The 15,502-nt window shown below is 41.8% G+C and overlaps 1 long non-coding RNA gene across 2 annotated transcripts in view; it reads left to right on the forward strand.

Moving 5' to 3' along the window:
- Window positions 1-15,494, forward strand: part of LOC306981644 — a 39,803-nt gene extending 24,309 nt beyond the window's left edge. For both annotated transcript variants that reach the window (XR_013794123.1, XR_013794124.1), the window contains one exon: window positions 15,391-15,494. This is a non-coding gene — a long non-coding RNA (uncharacterized lncRNA). The remainder of the gene's footprint in view (window positions 1-15,390) is intronic.
- Window positions 15,495-15,502: the final 8 nt, after the last annotated feature.

The following is a 15,502-nucleotide window of genomic DNA, read 5'->3' on the forward strand; positions in this document are numbered from 1 at the left end:
TCTTACTGCGTGCAGTGGATTGTCCACATTTATGCCTATAAAGTGCAAATGATTATTTAATGATCATTCAGTAATCATTTGCACTTTTACAACTGTATTTCACTTTAAGCCAATCAGAGCTGTTTGAGCATATTTATTACTTGCCACAAGGTCCACTGTTGGATTCCCAGGCCAGGTGGGTCTTCTCTGTGCGGAGCTTGAACGTTATCCCATATCTGACTGGACACGTTTCCTCCAAGTTCTCTGGTTTCCCAAAGAGCCTACAAACACACTCAATAGGAGTTATTATTGTTGATATTTTCACCTGATGTTTTGGTGAATGTTGGGCAAACAGCTGATGCATCCAGGCGGCTAAATCACAGACCTGTTACAGTGCAAGGGAAGTCATGCTCTGTCTGTGAACATTGTCATTGAACTAGTATTATTCATCTCTAATACATTAGTGTTGCCAACGTATAGGGACCTTGATTCCTTTTTCTGCGTTCAAGCTCAATTTTAACTTTTTTTGTATTATAATCGACCAATCGAGCTACAGTTGGTCTCAAAGGTTTACATAACCTGGCTGAATGTCATCATTGGCCTTGTTGACAACAATAAACTGCACCATACCTACTGAAATATAGAGGTGGTTCGCTAATGCCACTGGCTCCAGCAGAATAAAGTGAAGGTCCCGTTAGTGTCCATCTCAGTCTCCTGACCTCAATATCATTGAACTACTGTGGGGAGAGCTCAAACGCGCAGTTCATGCAAAACAGCCCAGGAACTTACAGGAACTGGAGGCTTTTTGCCAAGAAGAATGGGCTGCTTTACCATCAGAAAAAATAAATAACCTGATCCACAACTACCACAAAAGACTCCAAGCTGTCATTGATGTTAGAGGGGGCGATACACGGTATTAAAAACTGGGATATGTAAACTTTTGATCAGGGTCATTTTTGACTTTTTTCATTATGTTTTAAATATAGCAAACTGTTGTTTCAGCATAAATGGCTTCACACAACCACTAACTATGAGTGAAAAAAAAAAATTGTGTTGTCTTTCATATTCTTTGAAAAATAGTAAAAAAAAAAAAAAAATCTAAAATTCTTCCGGGTTATGTAAACCTTTATGTTTGTGATTTTTAGTACAGAATCTATTCTGTATTGGATCAGTACTGGATCAGTTCTGACTTAAATAAAGGTCGTTGCTTTGGTGTTGGCTCTCATCACTCTGAGAAGAATCCATAAACAGATTGTAGTCAGTACTTAACTATCGAGCAGTGAGCTCTGTCCAAAGTATTTGACACACATGTGAACCATTACACACTATTGTTTGCTGTGTGTTCTCACAGATACTCGTCATTAACATCAATTGTGTCTTTGTTGTCTCCAGTCTGTGAACAAGCAGTCCTCTAAAAATGTGTTGTATTAGTCAACTTAATGGATGCACTCAAAAGGTTTACCCATGAAAGCCTTATATTTTAAGTTGTATATGACTGTATATGTATATAACTCTCGTCAGCACATTTGTAGTACAACTTTTAAAAGCTCAACAGAATTTTCTCCAAAACATTTGTGTCAAAGCTGCTGAGACAGAGGCTAAAGCCAAGAAACAGGTGTCAGATTTTCCCACATGTGTTATCCAGAGAATGAGACACACAGACTCACAATTGTAAACTTGCTGGCTTTTCCCCCTGCCCTCTTTGGACTGTTTCTCTTAATTAAAGGCTGCGGCGCCTGATTGACAAATGGGGTTAAGGTCAGCCAGCAAACAACAGACGGGGCTTCCCAGCCAACACTGCAGGGCCCCTGGGTTTCCCATCAGCCTCATCTGCAGATGGTTTAATATTCTCACTGCTTCCTCCGGGAAAACCGAAAACACTCATCTACTCCAGCCTCTAGACAATCTGGAGATTAACAAGCGCACTGTAGGTCAATATAGAGATGGCACAAGGAATAAGCTTCATTGTCATTTAAAGGAACAGGCCACCGTTTTTGCATACTGAGATCTTACCTGAGATTAGACGAGTTGAGGCGTACCTGTTTGGTCTTTGTGTGTGCGCTCAGTCACGCAAAAAGAAAGCAAAGCTGTTGTTAACATTTAGTCTCTCCTCCTCTCCTTTATGGGGCCAAACTGGGGTGAAGTTATTACATCTTACCATATAGTTCCCCTTTTTATCCACTTAGAAAATCAACATGTTTAATTTTGTGTAGCTATACTTGGATCATGTAACTACACGTAACTGTATTTAAATAGGGAAAACGTGGAAGAGCTTGGTCACTTCTAACTTCACAACATCTTTGGTCTTTTTGCGTGACAAAGACCAGACAGGTACGCATCAACTTGTCTAAGCTCATGTAAGAACATATCTCAGTATGGAAAAACAGTGGCCTGTTCCTTTAATGTATAATACTGTATTACTATGTAATATATTTGCAGGAAAGACACTTCACCCACGTTGCTTCCAGTGTCTGCATACATTGGTGTGAATGGGTGAGTGGTTCCTTAATGTAAAGTGCTTTGAGTGCCTAATGTAGGTGGAAAAGTGCAAGTTGAGACCATTTACCATTCATGACAAATATAGAATACACTTAAATGGTGGTAATCCATCTAATCTTTGACAGTCTGCCTATTTGCAGAAATCACAATATTGTGGTTCAGGTCTTTTCTGTTCATCGCAACTACATGCTCATTGCTCAGATACAGACACTTGCCAATTATGCTCTTCCCCTTCCCACTCCTCCTAATAGTCAGCCTGCATCATGCTCTGAGCGAGTGACAGAAGGACGTAACCAAACACAGTGCAGTGTGACTGTGAACCATCAGAAGAATCAGCAATAACATTACCTCAGACTGAATACAGTTCAAGCTATATACCATCCGTAACAACATTCAACAATGTGTGCCGGAATCAGTTCAATTCTAAGTCTTTCTTCTCTTTTTTTGCTGGTGTACCAATAAGGGATCATTTTTACTTGTTAATGTGTCCATATTGTAGATATGAATGTAAATATGGAGTGACATGCTCGACCTCGGCCTGGCTTCCATGTTTCTGTCCATCTCCAGCAACAGCAGAACATTACAACCACTGTGTTCAGCCACACCATCCACAAAAGTACACTTCATCTAATTTTGTTATTTATGAGTTAACTGCTAAACCCATGTGCTAAGTAACCAAGACTAACTCTATCTGCTCGACTGCTTGGTGTTGATGCTGTTTCTGATCTGATTAATAGTGGAGGGATCCTGACGGATGAGTGGCCAAATGCGCTGCTGCAATGGTTTATTTTGTATTGCATGGACTGCTGATAAAACAAATACTATATTGAAGGGACATGTTTTGACAAATTTCTGGTAAAGCAAACACCCTGAGCCCATGCCCACTTGTGAACTGTATCACTGGTTTCACAGCACTTGTAAACACACAAAAGAGCTTTGAGCCGGGGAGGGAGGGGCGTGGGGGTGTGGGTCCCGCATGGAAAGTATGCAGCGCAGCCTCTAGTCCTGCTCTAGATCAGGCTTTGGCCACGGAGCGTATAGTCTGACCAGATGCACCAGACCAACCCTGGCTATTCATTTCCACCCCATTATAAGGATGAAAAAAAAAGTGCATTTATCCAAACATCATTAATCACAAAGGCTAATGAGCACACGGCTTGTAAAGGGCGTCTTTGGTTAGAGAGTTCTGCAGCTCAGCCCCACCTGTCTGTGCCAACAGGTGCGCAGAGGAGCGTGCATGTGTCATGCCCAGACTGCTGCAAGGAGTGAGTCTAGAGGTGAGCGGCAAACGGGCTGCAGTTTACTTTATTTTCCACATAAAAGCACAAACTGTAGAAAATGCATCAAAATAGTTATAATCTATCAATCTGAAGATGCAATATTTCAATCATGGTAACAACACGGCTCAAACGATGAAATTTACCAAATGTTCTTAAAGCAGAACTAACTAACTCGTGCCCCTAGAGGCCATAAACGCCACTGCAGGTGTCGTAGCATGTTGGGTTTTTTTACTCATTAATTGTCCGTGAGAGTAAATACTACAATGGAGATCATTTTTTTCACTCAAACTTGGCTGTAAATACTGTTTCAGTGGCGCTAGCCCGCAGTTAGCTTTGCCCGTTAGCCTGTTAGCTTCTTCTTCGTGATTCCATTAGTGTCCAGTGTCTGCGTACATTGGTGTATGAATGGGTGAGTGGATCCTTGCTGTAAAGCGCTTTGAGTGCCTAATGTAGGTGGAAAAGCGCTATATAAGTTGAGACCATTTACCATTTACCATTAGTGTGTATTGGTGACTCCGACCCGGAGGCAGGAAGTTGCATGCTAAGACCGACAAAACAGATATAAGCCTTTTCCTCGTGTTGTCGTCACTTTTTTTGTTGTACTTTTGGTGCGTTTTTGTCACATCTTTTTTGCTTTTTCATCATTTTTTGTCGCCTGTTTTGCTACTTTGTCTCTTTTATTTTTTTTTTCTGTTTTTGTTGAGTTTTTGTTGTTTCATTGCTTTCTTGTCATCTTGTTTTGCTGCGTTTTTGTCGTTCTTCTGATGCTTTTCTTTGGTTAAAGGCAAACTGTAGAAAATATATATGTATATATATAAAATGCATATATACGAACATGGCCGATTTCACCATTCATTTCAACTTCTTTCTGTCAGTCTCAGATACTGTGGTCTGACTCGCTGGTTCTAACTTTCTGACACTGTTCATGCTCGTGTCTGACTTGCTCTTATTAAACACTTTCTGTCGCTTCCACATCCATCCCGCACTCACGCACCATTGACACTGGCTGGTACAGAAGCGGTTCCCAAAAAATCCTGTAACATCCTATAAGCCTAAGCTAGAATAGCTTTTTGGTAAACAAGCAATATGTGTAATATGTAGCAATAAAGAAATGATAGCTCACCAGAACTGAACTGTAATATGCAGACCAGGCAAAAATGTTGCAATGTTAATTTAATCTTTTCTTGAACATTGTCCAGTTTGTTGTTTGCCAATTTGAAGCTAGCTTGTCTGATTCGGCTTGGAAACAGGTGGAGGACACTCGGCAACCATTCGTCTTGTTAGTGGCAGTGCTACATCTCACGCTAGGTTGATCTTTTGTTTTTCCAGTGTAAACCCCGGAATGGAGCTATGAACTTTTGACGCTCCAGCATATGGGGCCTCAGCCTGCAAAGTCGTGATTGTAATGTCTTAGAAGTCGTTCCGTGGAGCTCCACCACGTCACATGCCTGCCTATAGGTCCCTGTTCCATGTGTGTGGTATAAGGCTCAGTGAGGTGTCCGGGGAGGGGGCGCGCGGGGGTTCACATGTTATGGTGTAATGCGACCAGGCAGGTGTGAGGGTCACGGATAGGTTGGCGGGCCAGCACGGTGACCCCCGCCGTCTGCTTTGTCTAACTGTCAGAGGAACCCGTTAATTAGAGCAGCGGCCTGACTGGCTTTGTCCCGGACGTTTGGCTACAATCCCTTCATTAAATGCTCCTGGTTGACTTGGCAAGAAGAGCAGCGCTTTCCCCCTATCCCACCGGAACAAAGGCCATGTGGACAAGATCACCCTTTGGTTTGCACTTCCAGGAAGGACAAACAACTGAAGCAGCTACATCATAGTGGGCAGTAGTTATGATCAACATACATTTAAGGAGGTACAATTAATCGAATTTCACAGTGTCGGCTGTGGTCAAGCTCAATTATGGACATGGGGTCTTTTAATCACGTCCACCGGACCATCCTGTGTGAGGAGCAGCCCCTGGTTTGGAGTTTGGTGGAGTTCAATTGACTTTCTGAATAAATAATGCTTTCATCTTATATTGTGCTTTTCCAAAGTTCAAAGTTGGTTTAACGTCTCACCCCCTGCCTTAACCGAGTGCATTTTCTCCAGTTCGGCTTTACCCAAATCTAAGAGCTTCTCGACAGGAGCTTACACGCCTCATTTGAAACTCATCTAAGCTTCTTCCTCGTTGCAATTGTCAGATTTTCGTCACATTTTTGTTGCTTGATCAATAAAACGTGGCTAAAAACATGGCAAAAAAAGCAATAAAAGCATGACAAAAATGGGACAAAAATGGGACAAAAATCTGGCATAAAAGTGACAAAAAACATGACAAAAAGAGCATAGAAAACAGAAACGATATCTTAGATCAGTTTTGTAGGTCTTAGCTTTCAAATGATGTGTTGCACTGGCCTATAGGCTGAAAGCTCCAGTCGAGAAGCTTTTAGATTTGGGTAAAACTGGAGATGCACTTGGTAAAGGGGTTAAAAATGTGAGCATTATTCAGTAACTCCACACCTGCTGATGGTGATCGATGTTGCCACAGCTGCCCTGGTAAAAATGAGGCTGCCAATCTGCGGCATCGACCCTTCTGACCAGCCACTTACACACCATTCACCAAAGCTACTGGATATTCCTGCTCCCGACTGATTAACTTCAAAGATCTGACATGATCAGCAAAGAATCAAATCGTATTTTTTACCATATGATTTAGTTTTAAATTATCATTATTCTGTGCCAACTTTGTTCATAGCTGAGACAGGAACCGTTGTGCCTCAAAAGTTTACATACCCTGGCAGAATTTTTAACCATATTTATTTCTTTACAATTACAAGCTAACAAAAAGTTCACTCATAGTTAGTGGTTGTGTGAAGCCATTTGTGGTGAGAAATGTGTCCTGATCCAAAGTTTGCAGACCCCAGTTCTGTGTATTGCCCCTTTGAGCATCAATGACAGTTCTGAGTCTTTTGTGGTAGTTGTGGAGAAGGTTCTGTAAATAATCTAATGATAAAGCGTCCAATTCCTCTTGATCATAAACCTTTGATCAGGGTCATTTTAGGTACTTTCTTTTTTCATTATGATTTAAAAAGACAAACTCTGTTTTTTCACCACAAATGGCTTCACACAACCACTAACTATGAGTTTCATATTCTTCTGAAAACTAGTAAAAAAATCTCAAATTCTGCCAGGGTATGTAAACCATTTAGCACGACCCCTTATAAGTCATGGGTCTGCAACAAATTCTCACTGTTTAAGGAGCTGTTTGTTGTATAGGTGGTCCATTGTTGTACATCAGGTCCAACTTTTTTTTTCTTTTTCTTTTGTAGATGTTAGTTATTAACTGACAATGGCCCCGATCTGGGAGTATGACTTAATTACAGTTGAGAATCTGAAAGCAACCAATACCTTTACCCTTTTAAGCCAGGTGCGGCCCAGGTATCCAATATGCGCTACACAGATTTGCCATGACATTTGAGCCACAGCTGCGCTTTCAGGTGCAGGACTGAGTACACTGAATACTGAGTTATATCAGTAGAACAAAGTAACTCGAGGTTTGTCCTCCCACCTAAACAGGAACTGCCTCTACAGGAATTGTGATGCATGTACGTGAACGCAAATTTTGTCTCAATATGAGTCTTAAGTGGCAAAAACATGATAGTTGTCGCATCAATTTCAAAATCGAAGGATTTTAGCATCGAAATTCAGGGCGATTTGCAAAGATTAGCCACAAACATGATGAAAAAGTAGAGGAAAAAGCTGCAGATCAACAACTGCCAAATCACTAAATAAAACTGTTGGTTCAAATGCTTTTGTGGGAACAATTTTCCAATATTGACGTGTTATTATGGAATTTATCCCAATGGTTCTCAGCGGATATTTGTGGATGGAATAGACTTATTTTCTTGCTTCAATAGAGCTGTGTTTCTAACATGGGGTTTCGAAGTCTAGTTTAACTAGTTTGTTTAACATAATTTTGAATTACCAGCCAAATGGGAAGATTTGTCATAATAATGTATCTGTGTTTTTTGCACAAGAACACAATATAGCAATGTGCTTTGATTTATGTATGTGATTTAAAATTGAGCAATATATTCTTTCTGTGGTGTTCATCTCATGCATTGTTTTGCCGTTGGTCTGATTTTGTCGTGCAACGTGTGCTATAAAATGTAGGCTGAGGCTGTTGAAATATATATGCATCTCGACTGTGCGAAACACAGGCTCGCCACATAACTTTAAACCCAACATGACAATTATGTTCATGGTTTGGTTTTGACATTTACTGCCATAACTTTAATTATTACCCACATGATATATTCGAACTGCTACATTCTTTTGCATTGTGTTGAGTTATGACTTACTTCAGTCAGGCATGTTGGGTCCTGAGTGGAGCAGCATGTTGTGTGCATGTTGAGATATGGCCAGTCACAACAAAAGTGTTCAATATTCAAATGATCTTTGCACTTTACTGTATGTAGGCTAACATTATTGCACAGCTTAGGTGGCAGTAGCACACTCTCTCAGTTGGTGGTGAAAGTGAAGAATGTTCTATTGTTTTTGATAGAACTGAAGATGTGCACATGCAGCACGATAGACAACCATAGTACGTCTGTCTATATTCCCACCAGCAGCCAGTGTCACAGACAGATTCAGAGGGAAGCAGAGGAGATTTTTCACCTCCTCTCAATGACATTTGTCTTCCTCTTGACATTCTGCAAGACTTCAAAGCCTCAAGTCTTTCTTTTCATAGATTTTGTCTGCCATTGTGTGAATAGTGCCATAGTGAATATTAATCAGGCTCTTTCATTCGGACTCGGCAGGGATCTGACAGCTGACAAAGTGATAACGGGTTGGGAAACTTGTGGGATATAAGACACGGCATAATCTTGTGACAAGCTCTTTTAGAATTTTAGAAAGTGATTTACTAGATTGTTAGTCAACAGGGATGAAGATATCAATATGTTGAATATCTCAATATCTCTAATTTGGCTATAGACCATGATTTGGATTTTATTATGATTTCTGTCCATAGCTTTATAGAATCTCTAGAGTTAAATAATTCATTTCTTATTGGTTAAATGCACTTATCAGAGGTTGCCCCATAGATGGAGGTGATGAAAGCAGTATGTGTGCTGAAAATGCACTGAATCATAATATAACAAGTTCTCTTGCAACCTTCTTCTCTCTTGATACAACTGCATTTTTTGCTTTTTTCTGTGACCTGCTTTTGTAGTTTCTGTGCTCCTCATTGTTTTACTGGATACTTTTGTACGTCTTTGCCATGTTTTTGTGGGGTTTGGCGGATTTTTTTTTACTGCAGAGTGAGTCAATAATGGTCCTGAATAAAGCAGCTTTTTCAAAGTAAACAAACAGCTAGCTTAGCTAAAGACATTTGAGACCTACAAATTTCTTCTTCTGAAACACTGAAGAGGCACCAAGAGCCAACCCCCCCCCCCCCCCCCCCCACACACACACACACACACCTGCAGCACAGTGGAGGCGTCCCAAGAGGAGCTACAGGAAACAAGGAAGGGACAAACCAGGAGGTATCTGGGCAAGACTCACAGCGAGATGGTGAAAGACTGTTGTGAGGCGGAGGGAGCTGCGCAGGAGGAAGAGGAAGGAGGAGGTGGAGCTGACCAGTGCAGGACACCATGCTCTGAAACAGGGACTAACCCAGGGGGCACTGCACCATTTCAGAGGATCAGAGGAGCACTGAAGGCAGCCAGCCAGGTTTCCTCCGGGTGCTACAGTGTCTCCTTCCTTCAAAAAGGACTAACATCTGAACACAATTTTGTAGTACGGTTGTACAATGACAAATAAAGCACTTACGTACTTACTTATTTACTTACTTACTGTCTTAATTTGCAATTTGTCACAAGGTTGAAGACAACTCTATAAATATAGAGCTGTTCTTATGCCGTGAGAACACAATGTCTATTACTCACCTAGATCTTAGAGTTGAATAACTTTAATGACTCTGGATTAATTTTAGACAATAACGTTTCAATAAGGAACCTCTGTCCAAATGTCATTGTTATGGAATCAGGCTGTAACTGCATCACTTATTTTAGCAATAGTAAAGAGATAACGTCAGGCATGATCCTTGTCGGTGCATTTGGTGTGGACAGCTGTGTTGCTACAGTAATAAACCAGTCGGAGCACTCTGTGACGGCCCTTTTGACTGTGAGCGGCTGAAAATCTCCTGATTTCACAGAGCTGAGCGTCAGATCGACTCCAGCTGGAAGATCACTCATGACAAGCATTCCCTGTCTGCTGATTTCACCATCCATTTTCGCTTCACATAGCAGGTCAGCAGAGACTACATACAGACGTTCTATCATTTTAGGTAGTGAAAAAAACAGTGTTGGCTCCATTGAATGAAATCAAAAACTGTCATGGCACTTTGTGAAATTACTACTGGTATTAACGCAAAGTCTCTGTTTCATGCGGGGAATTTTGCTTATGAAATAGAGACGGGTTATTGCAAACAACGAAAGAGGATTCTGACTGCGAGAGGTCATGATGTGGACATGAAGGAACCACCAAACAAATCACCCTCTAATCTCCAAGGTATGGTTTGGCTTTGGATTCAAGTCCATGGAAGCGATGATAGCCTCAACCGGACCTATTTTGTCACCTTGGTTAGTTTACTTCACAATTCTCCAAGCAGTTTGTCTCAATATTTGGGTAGGTGATTAGCAAATTTGATGTCTATATGTAGGGCTAAGAGTTGAGGCATTAAAACTTCGCTCAAACCATTCTATCAACTGCTGTTTGGCCCACCTCCCTGACTGAGACAGCTACATGTCAGAACACTTCCTCAGACTTCATTAATCTCTCTGTGACGACTTCAGGGCCTATGATTTACAGAAAAAGAAATGTTGGAGTGATTTTCATGAAAAGCATATTGAAGTCCGGCGACTCACTTTAGACTACCCCCTCCTCCTCCTCCTCCTCCTCCTCCTGCTCCTCCTCCTCCTCCGTCTCCTCTTTGTGTTGTGGCTGAGAATATTCCTGCTGTGCATTTGATGGAGCGCAGAAGGTGCACTGACCCATTCACACGTCGCTCTTCAGGCCCCAAACAGACTTTGCACTTAACAGATCAGCAGAGACAGACAGACAACTAAAGAATCAGCTACTACAGAAACATTGACTGTAGAACTAAAGTAAACTAAATTATTACTTACTATTTTGGTCCTAACTCTTTTCGACCAGTGCCTTCAGGAGTCGCTGAAGTAACTTTCTGCCAGTGGTTCTCAACTGGTATGACATCAGAGCCCACCATCACCCTATTGGAGGCCAAGCTGTGACCAAAGTACGAAATTGCGTTGAGGTGTTGGGTTAGTCCTGAGCCGCTGCGACTGATCGTGGTGCCATTGAGGGCCAACCTGAACAAAAGCCTGATCAAAATAACTCAGAAACTGTAATTTTTTCCATAAAGATATTGAAAAAAGGTTTCCTTGGAATACATTGGATGCACATTTTCATGGAGCCATCTCTTTATTTATTTATATTTGCCATGACTGGCACATAGCAGTAAAGGCACTCATAAATTATTTTTTATTGACGTAGTATTCCTTAAAGAGGGGGTATTATGCTTTTTTCAGCCACATAGCACCAGTCTATATCACACTACAATGATGACGAAACCTTCTGTTGGTCTGTCAATGCAGTAAATTAGAATAACTGCCTTGTATAAAATTGCTCTTTCAAAATGGCGTTAGCAAATGACTTGAAATAGGCCCCTGTCTCTTTAAGAACCTCTGACCCTTTCCGACACGCCCCCTCCACCCGCTGTCTGTGGCATCACAACAACACTGCGCTCGTTGTCTGCGTACAGTATTGAAACTACGATCGGTGCATTTTAATTTTTATTGTTGGAAAGGACCTACTGTCTATCACTTTGTGAACAATGGCCACACAGGATATTATTTGGAGACGAACCTTCCACACCGGACGCTTGGAAGGGGCTCTTGCCTGAAAAATAACTGCTGTTTGGAGGCTTCTCTTTGCATCTGCCATGCCCTATGGATCTCTAACTATACCCCCATGGACGACACCAGGATCTGCAGGAGCCCATACCATTCAAAGACGGACATTATCTGTGCAGGTGGACAATGTTTTTTCGAGGTTACCCGTTAGCTTGTTATAATCGACTACAGCTCATTGTTGATGAAAAGTCTGTAATAAACCACACATGTGTAAAGCCAGGCTCATTGTGTGATCATCGTAAAGGCTGCTTCGAGTAGTTGCTGCTTTATTGACGTTATTTGTGCATAATATGCTGCCTGTTTTCAATGAATGTTGTGAAGGTGAAGGTTGTTAGCTTGTCGCGGCTAATAGTGCCTTAGCTCCGGGAGAAACCACTCGGCTACGACTCACTGTAGATGAAATGTGAGCAATAAACTACGAAATCAACAAGCCAGGCTCCGTGTGTGATCATCATAAAGGCTGCTTCAAGCAGTTGCCTGTTTTAGTGACGTTTTCAATGCATAATATGCTTGTATTCAGTGAATTTTCCCGTTAGCTTATCGCGGCTAGCTTGTTAGCTCCGGGAGAAAACCACTCGGCTATGACCCATTGTAAATGAAATGTGAGCAATAAACTTCCAAATCAACAAGCCTGGCTCCGTGTGTGATCATTGTTAAACGGTTCTTTATGTGTGTGGTGGTTTTATTGACTTTATGTGTGCATATTTCTCGTTTTCACGTGATGACTCGAGGTTTAGCTTAGCATTAGCTTTCTCCGGAGGCTCTGTGCATCATCAAGGCCCAGCGCAGAACCAGACACTGAAATAAGTGTTCTTGTCACCGGTTTTAATCCTGGGTGTTTCGGTAACAGAAACACTGATGTGTGTCTTTGTAAAAGTCTGCTGTGGCTCCGGTTCACAACACATGAAGCTAAACCTCCATGATGACTCTGTTTACATCTTAGGGCTGGACACTGCGGGGAGGGGGTTCTGCTGAGGAGCAGTGGTTGGATACTCGGCTGGTGACGAAAGGTCGGAGGCGTATCCTGGAGGTCGAGGGCGTTTCCTGAAGGAATCAGGCGTTTTATCCCTAAAATGGCCGCCATCAGAGTTTTTACAGATTACTCGAAAATACGTGAATGTGCCAAGGCAACACTTCAGGCATGGTTTTAATGAGGGAATGACTTAATAACATGATGTAAAGCTTGAAAAAGTCGATTTTGCATAATAGGCCCCCTTTAAAGGGACTAGACTTTCCTCCCCCTACATGTTCCAACCCTGTTCTAATGTGTAGAAGGAGCTCAGACCTGTTCACCACAACTGCCTCTAAAATCCTGCACTGTCACTGTTGTTACTTTGGGTCCGAAGTGCCGTCATGCATGAGCTTAATATGGAAGCTGCAGTTACGCGTAAGACCTGAGGTGGCAGTAGTGAGCATAAAATGACCAACTTGCATCTGGTCTCTTTAACAAAGATAATTACATTTGTCTTCAGTTGAAAGTTCTTCAATCCAATTACTTCTAAAGGCCTTTTTATTTATACATTTTTTATAAGAAACTAAATTATGTTGTTATTATACCATTCTCTAACTAATACATACATTTCACCTACTTTTGTCTGCTATACTTCCTATTATTAAGATTGTAACTTTTACCAGTATAATACTTTGCCACTGGGATATGCTTCATGCCATGCATATGAAAGATTGCCTCATTCAATATACTATCCATAGTAGTGAATCACTGCACAAATGATGATTTAACTAAAAACTTGAATTTTAGCATCTAGTTAGTGCTTGTCCCACCTGCTTGACCTCCTCAGTGGACAGGTGCAGGGCGCTGAGGCCCTCGCCACACATTTGTCCCTCTGCTCCATTAACTCCTCTTCACCTTTAGTGTCAAAGCAAACATTTACAAATATGCCTTTATTTTTGTGTTTTTTTTCTGTGGACTTGATGTAATCCGTCTAATAGTGCGCCTAATCCTCTTAAGTTGTTAGTGAATTCAATCTCTCACCTCTGGAATGCGTCTGTGTTGTATGGGTGCTGTTTTCGTGGGTGCTGTTTGCGTGTGTGCCGGATTATATTGGGCTGAAGTGTTGAGCGTGGTGGTGGTGCCTGGAGGTGTGAGCCCTAATCACCTCCGATCACCTGATCTGCTGCTGCCACAAAACTGAGAGTGTGCTCAGACTTTTCACACGGTCCAGTCCCATTACTTAAACTACATAGCACAGTGTTGTTAGTTACGCTCATAGCATTTTATACTATTTTCATTGTTAATATACTATGGTGCATGTTCAACTGGTGGTTCATAGGCTGCATCGTCGCGCTCCGCGTCCTCAGCTGGTCTAGTGGTTTGTTTGTAGATGTAGATGTAGAATGGGGGTAAGCAACATCAGGCCCGGGGGCCAAATTCGGCCCTCCAGCATAAAGCCTACATACTCATCTAAATGATTAGTTCAGCAGGTACTTGTAACATTACAAGAAATTAATTGAATACACAAATGTTAAGTGTTTGTTAATTGTTGGGCAGAATGAAAGTTGAACTAATGAACTGCTGAACTAGTGAATAAGATGGTGCTTTTATTTTGGTGTGCTGGATCGAAACAGTAAGTCACTTCTTGTCAATTGTGAGTTTCGGACGTTTTGGAAATGAAGAAAATCGTCCCTCCATGACACAAACTTGCCCACCCCTGATGTAGAATAACTATAAATTGACTTTTTGTCTCCTTAACCTCCACCTGAACCAAGCTCATTTTCTCCAGTTTGACTTTACCCAAATCTGAAAGCTTCCTGAAAAAAAAAAAAGAAGTGGATTCAGCAACAAAAATGAGACAAAAACAAGCATGAAAATCCAACAAAACAGCGACACAAGCGTGAGAAGAAAAAGTGATGAAAAAGTGACAAAAACACCAAAGAGTAGCAGAAAAGTGACACAAATGTATGATGAAAATGCAAAAAAGCAATGAAAAAAAAAGTGACGATAACGTGGCAACAACACGGCAAAAAATATTGGTTTGGATGAGTTTTGTAAGCTTTCAAATGAGCCTTTACGCTGGACTTTAAGCTGTAAACTTTTAGATTTAGCCGAACTAGAGAAAATTGACTAACCACTGACTAATTCCATCACTTTTTTTAGCCGCAGGGCCAGACTTTGGACGTGCACAAACAGCACTTGATGACAGTTATTACTAAGTACATATATTTATGTTTCTGCACTGTTGCTTGTGTAATTTCCCAGTGTTCCACTACTCACACTGTCCTCTTGCCCATCACAATACTCTTCCCTGCATTCTGCATCCCTCTGCAGGATTCGATTTCATCAGGCTTCACCACAGTATATGTACCCTAGGCTCACTGTTTATAGCCCTTTTGCTCCCATTGCCGCCCGTGTGTGTCCATTTTGGCTCCGTGGCTCTGTTAGTGCGTCCGTAGCGGTTCTTCGATTGTCTTTCAGCGTAGCCTCTCTCACCTCATTCAAGCCTCGTTCACCCCTGTTGCCCCTGATCTCGCGCCGCTTTCATTTCTGCCTATGACTGATGTGTGAGAATGTGTGTGCGCGACCCCCGTCCCCTCAGCTGTTGCCCCGTGTAGTGCTAGCGGTCACAAAGAGGGGCTGGACAAATCTCTGGGAGGCAGCCGCTCTCAACACCTTTCCTTCCTCCCTTGTGTTTCAGTGTCTGAGACTGTCAGTCGAGAGGAGCACCGCTGTGGGGAGCCTCCTGATTCTGGACTCGTGGGCTCTGTGGAAGTGGAGTGGAGGATTTTTTCTTCTTTTTTTTTTTTCAA

Source organism: Gobius niger, assembly GCF_951799975.1.
Source record: "Gobius niger genome assembly, chromosome: 2".
Classification (NCBI taxonomy): domain Eukaryota; kingdom Metazoa; phylum Chordata; class Actinopteri; order Gobiiformes; family Gobiidae; genus Gobius; species Gobius niger.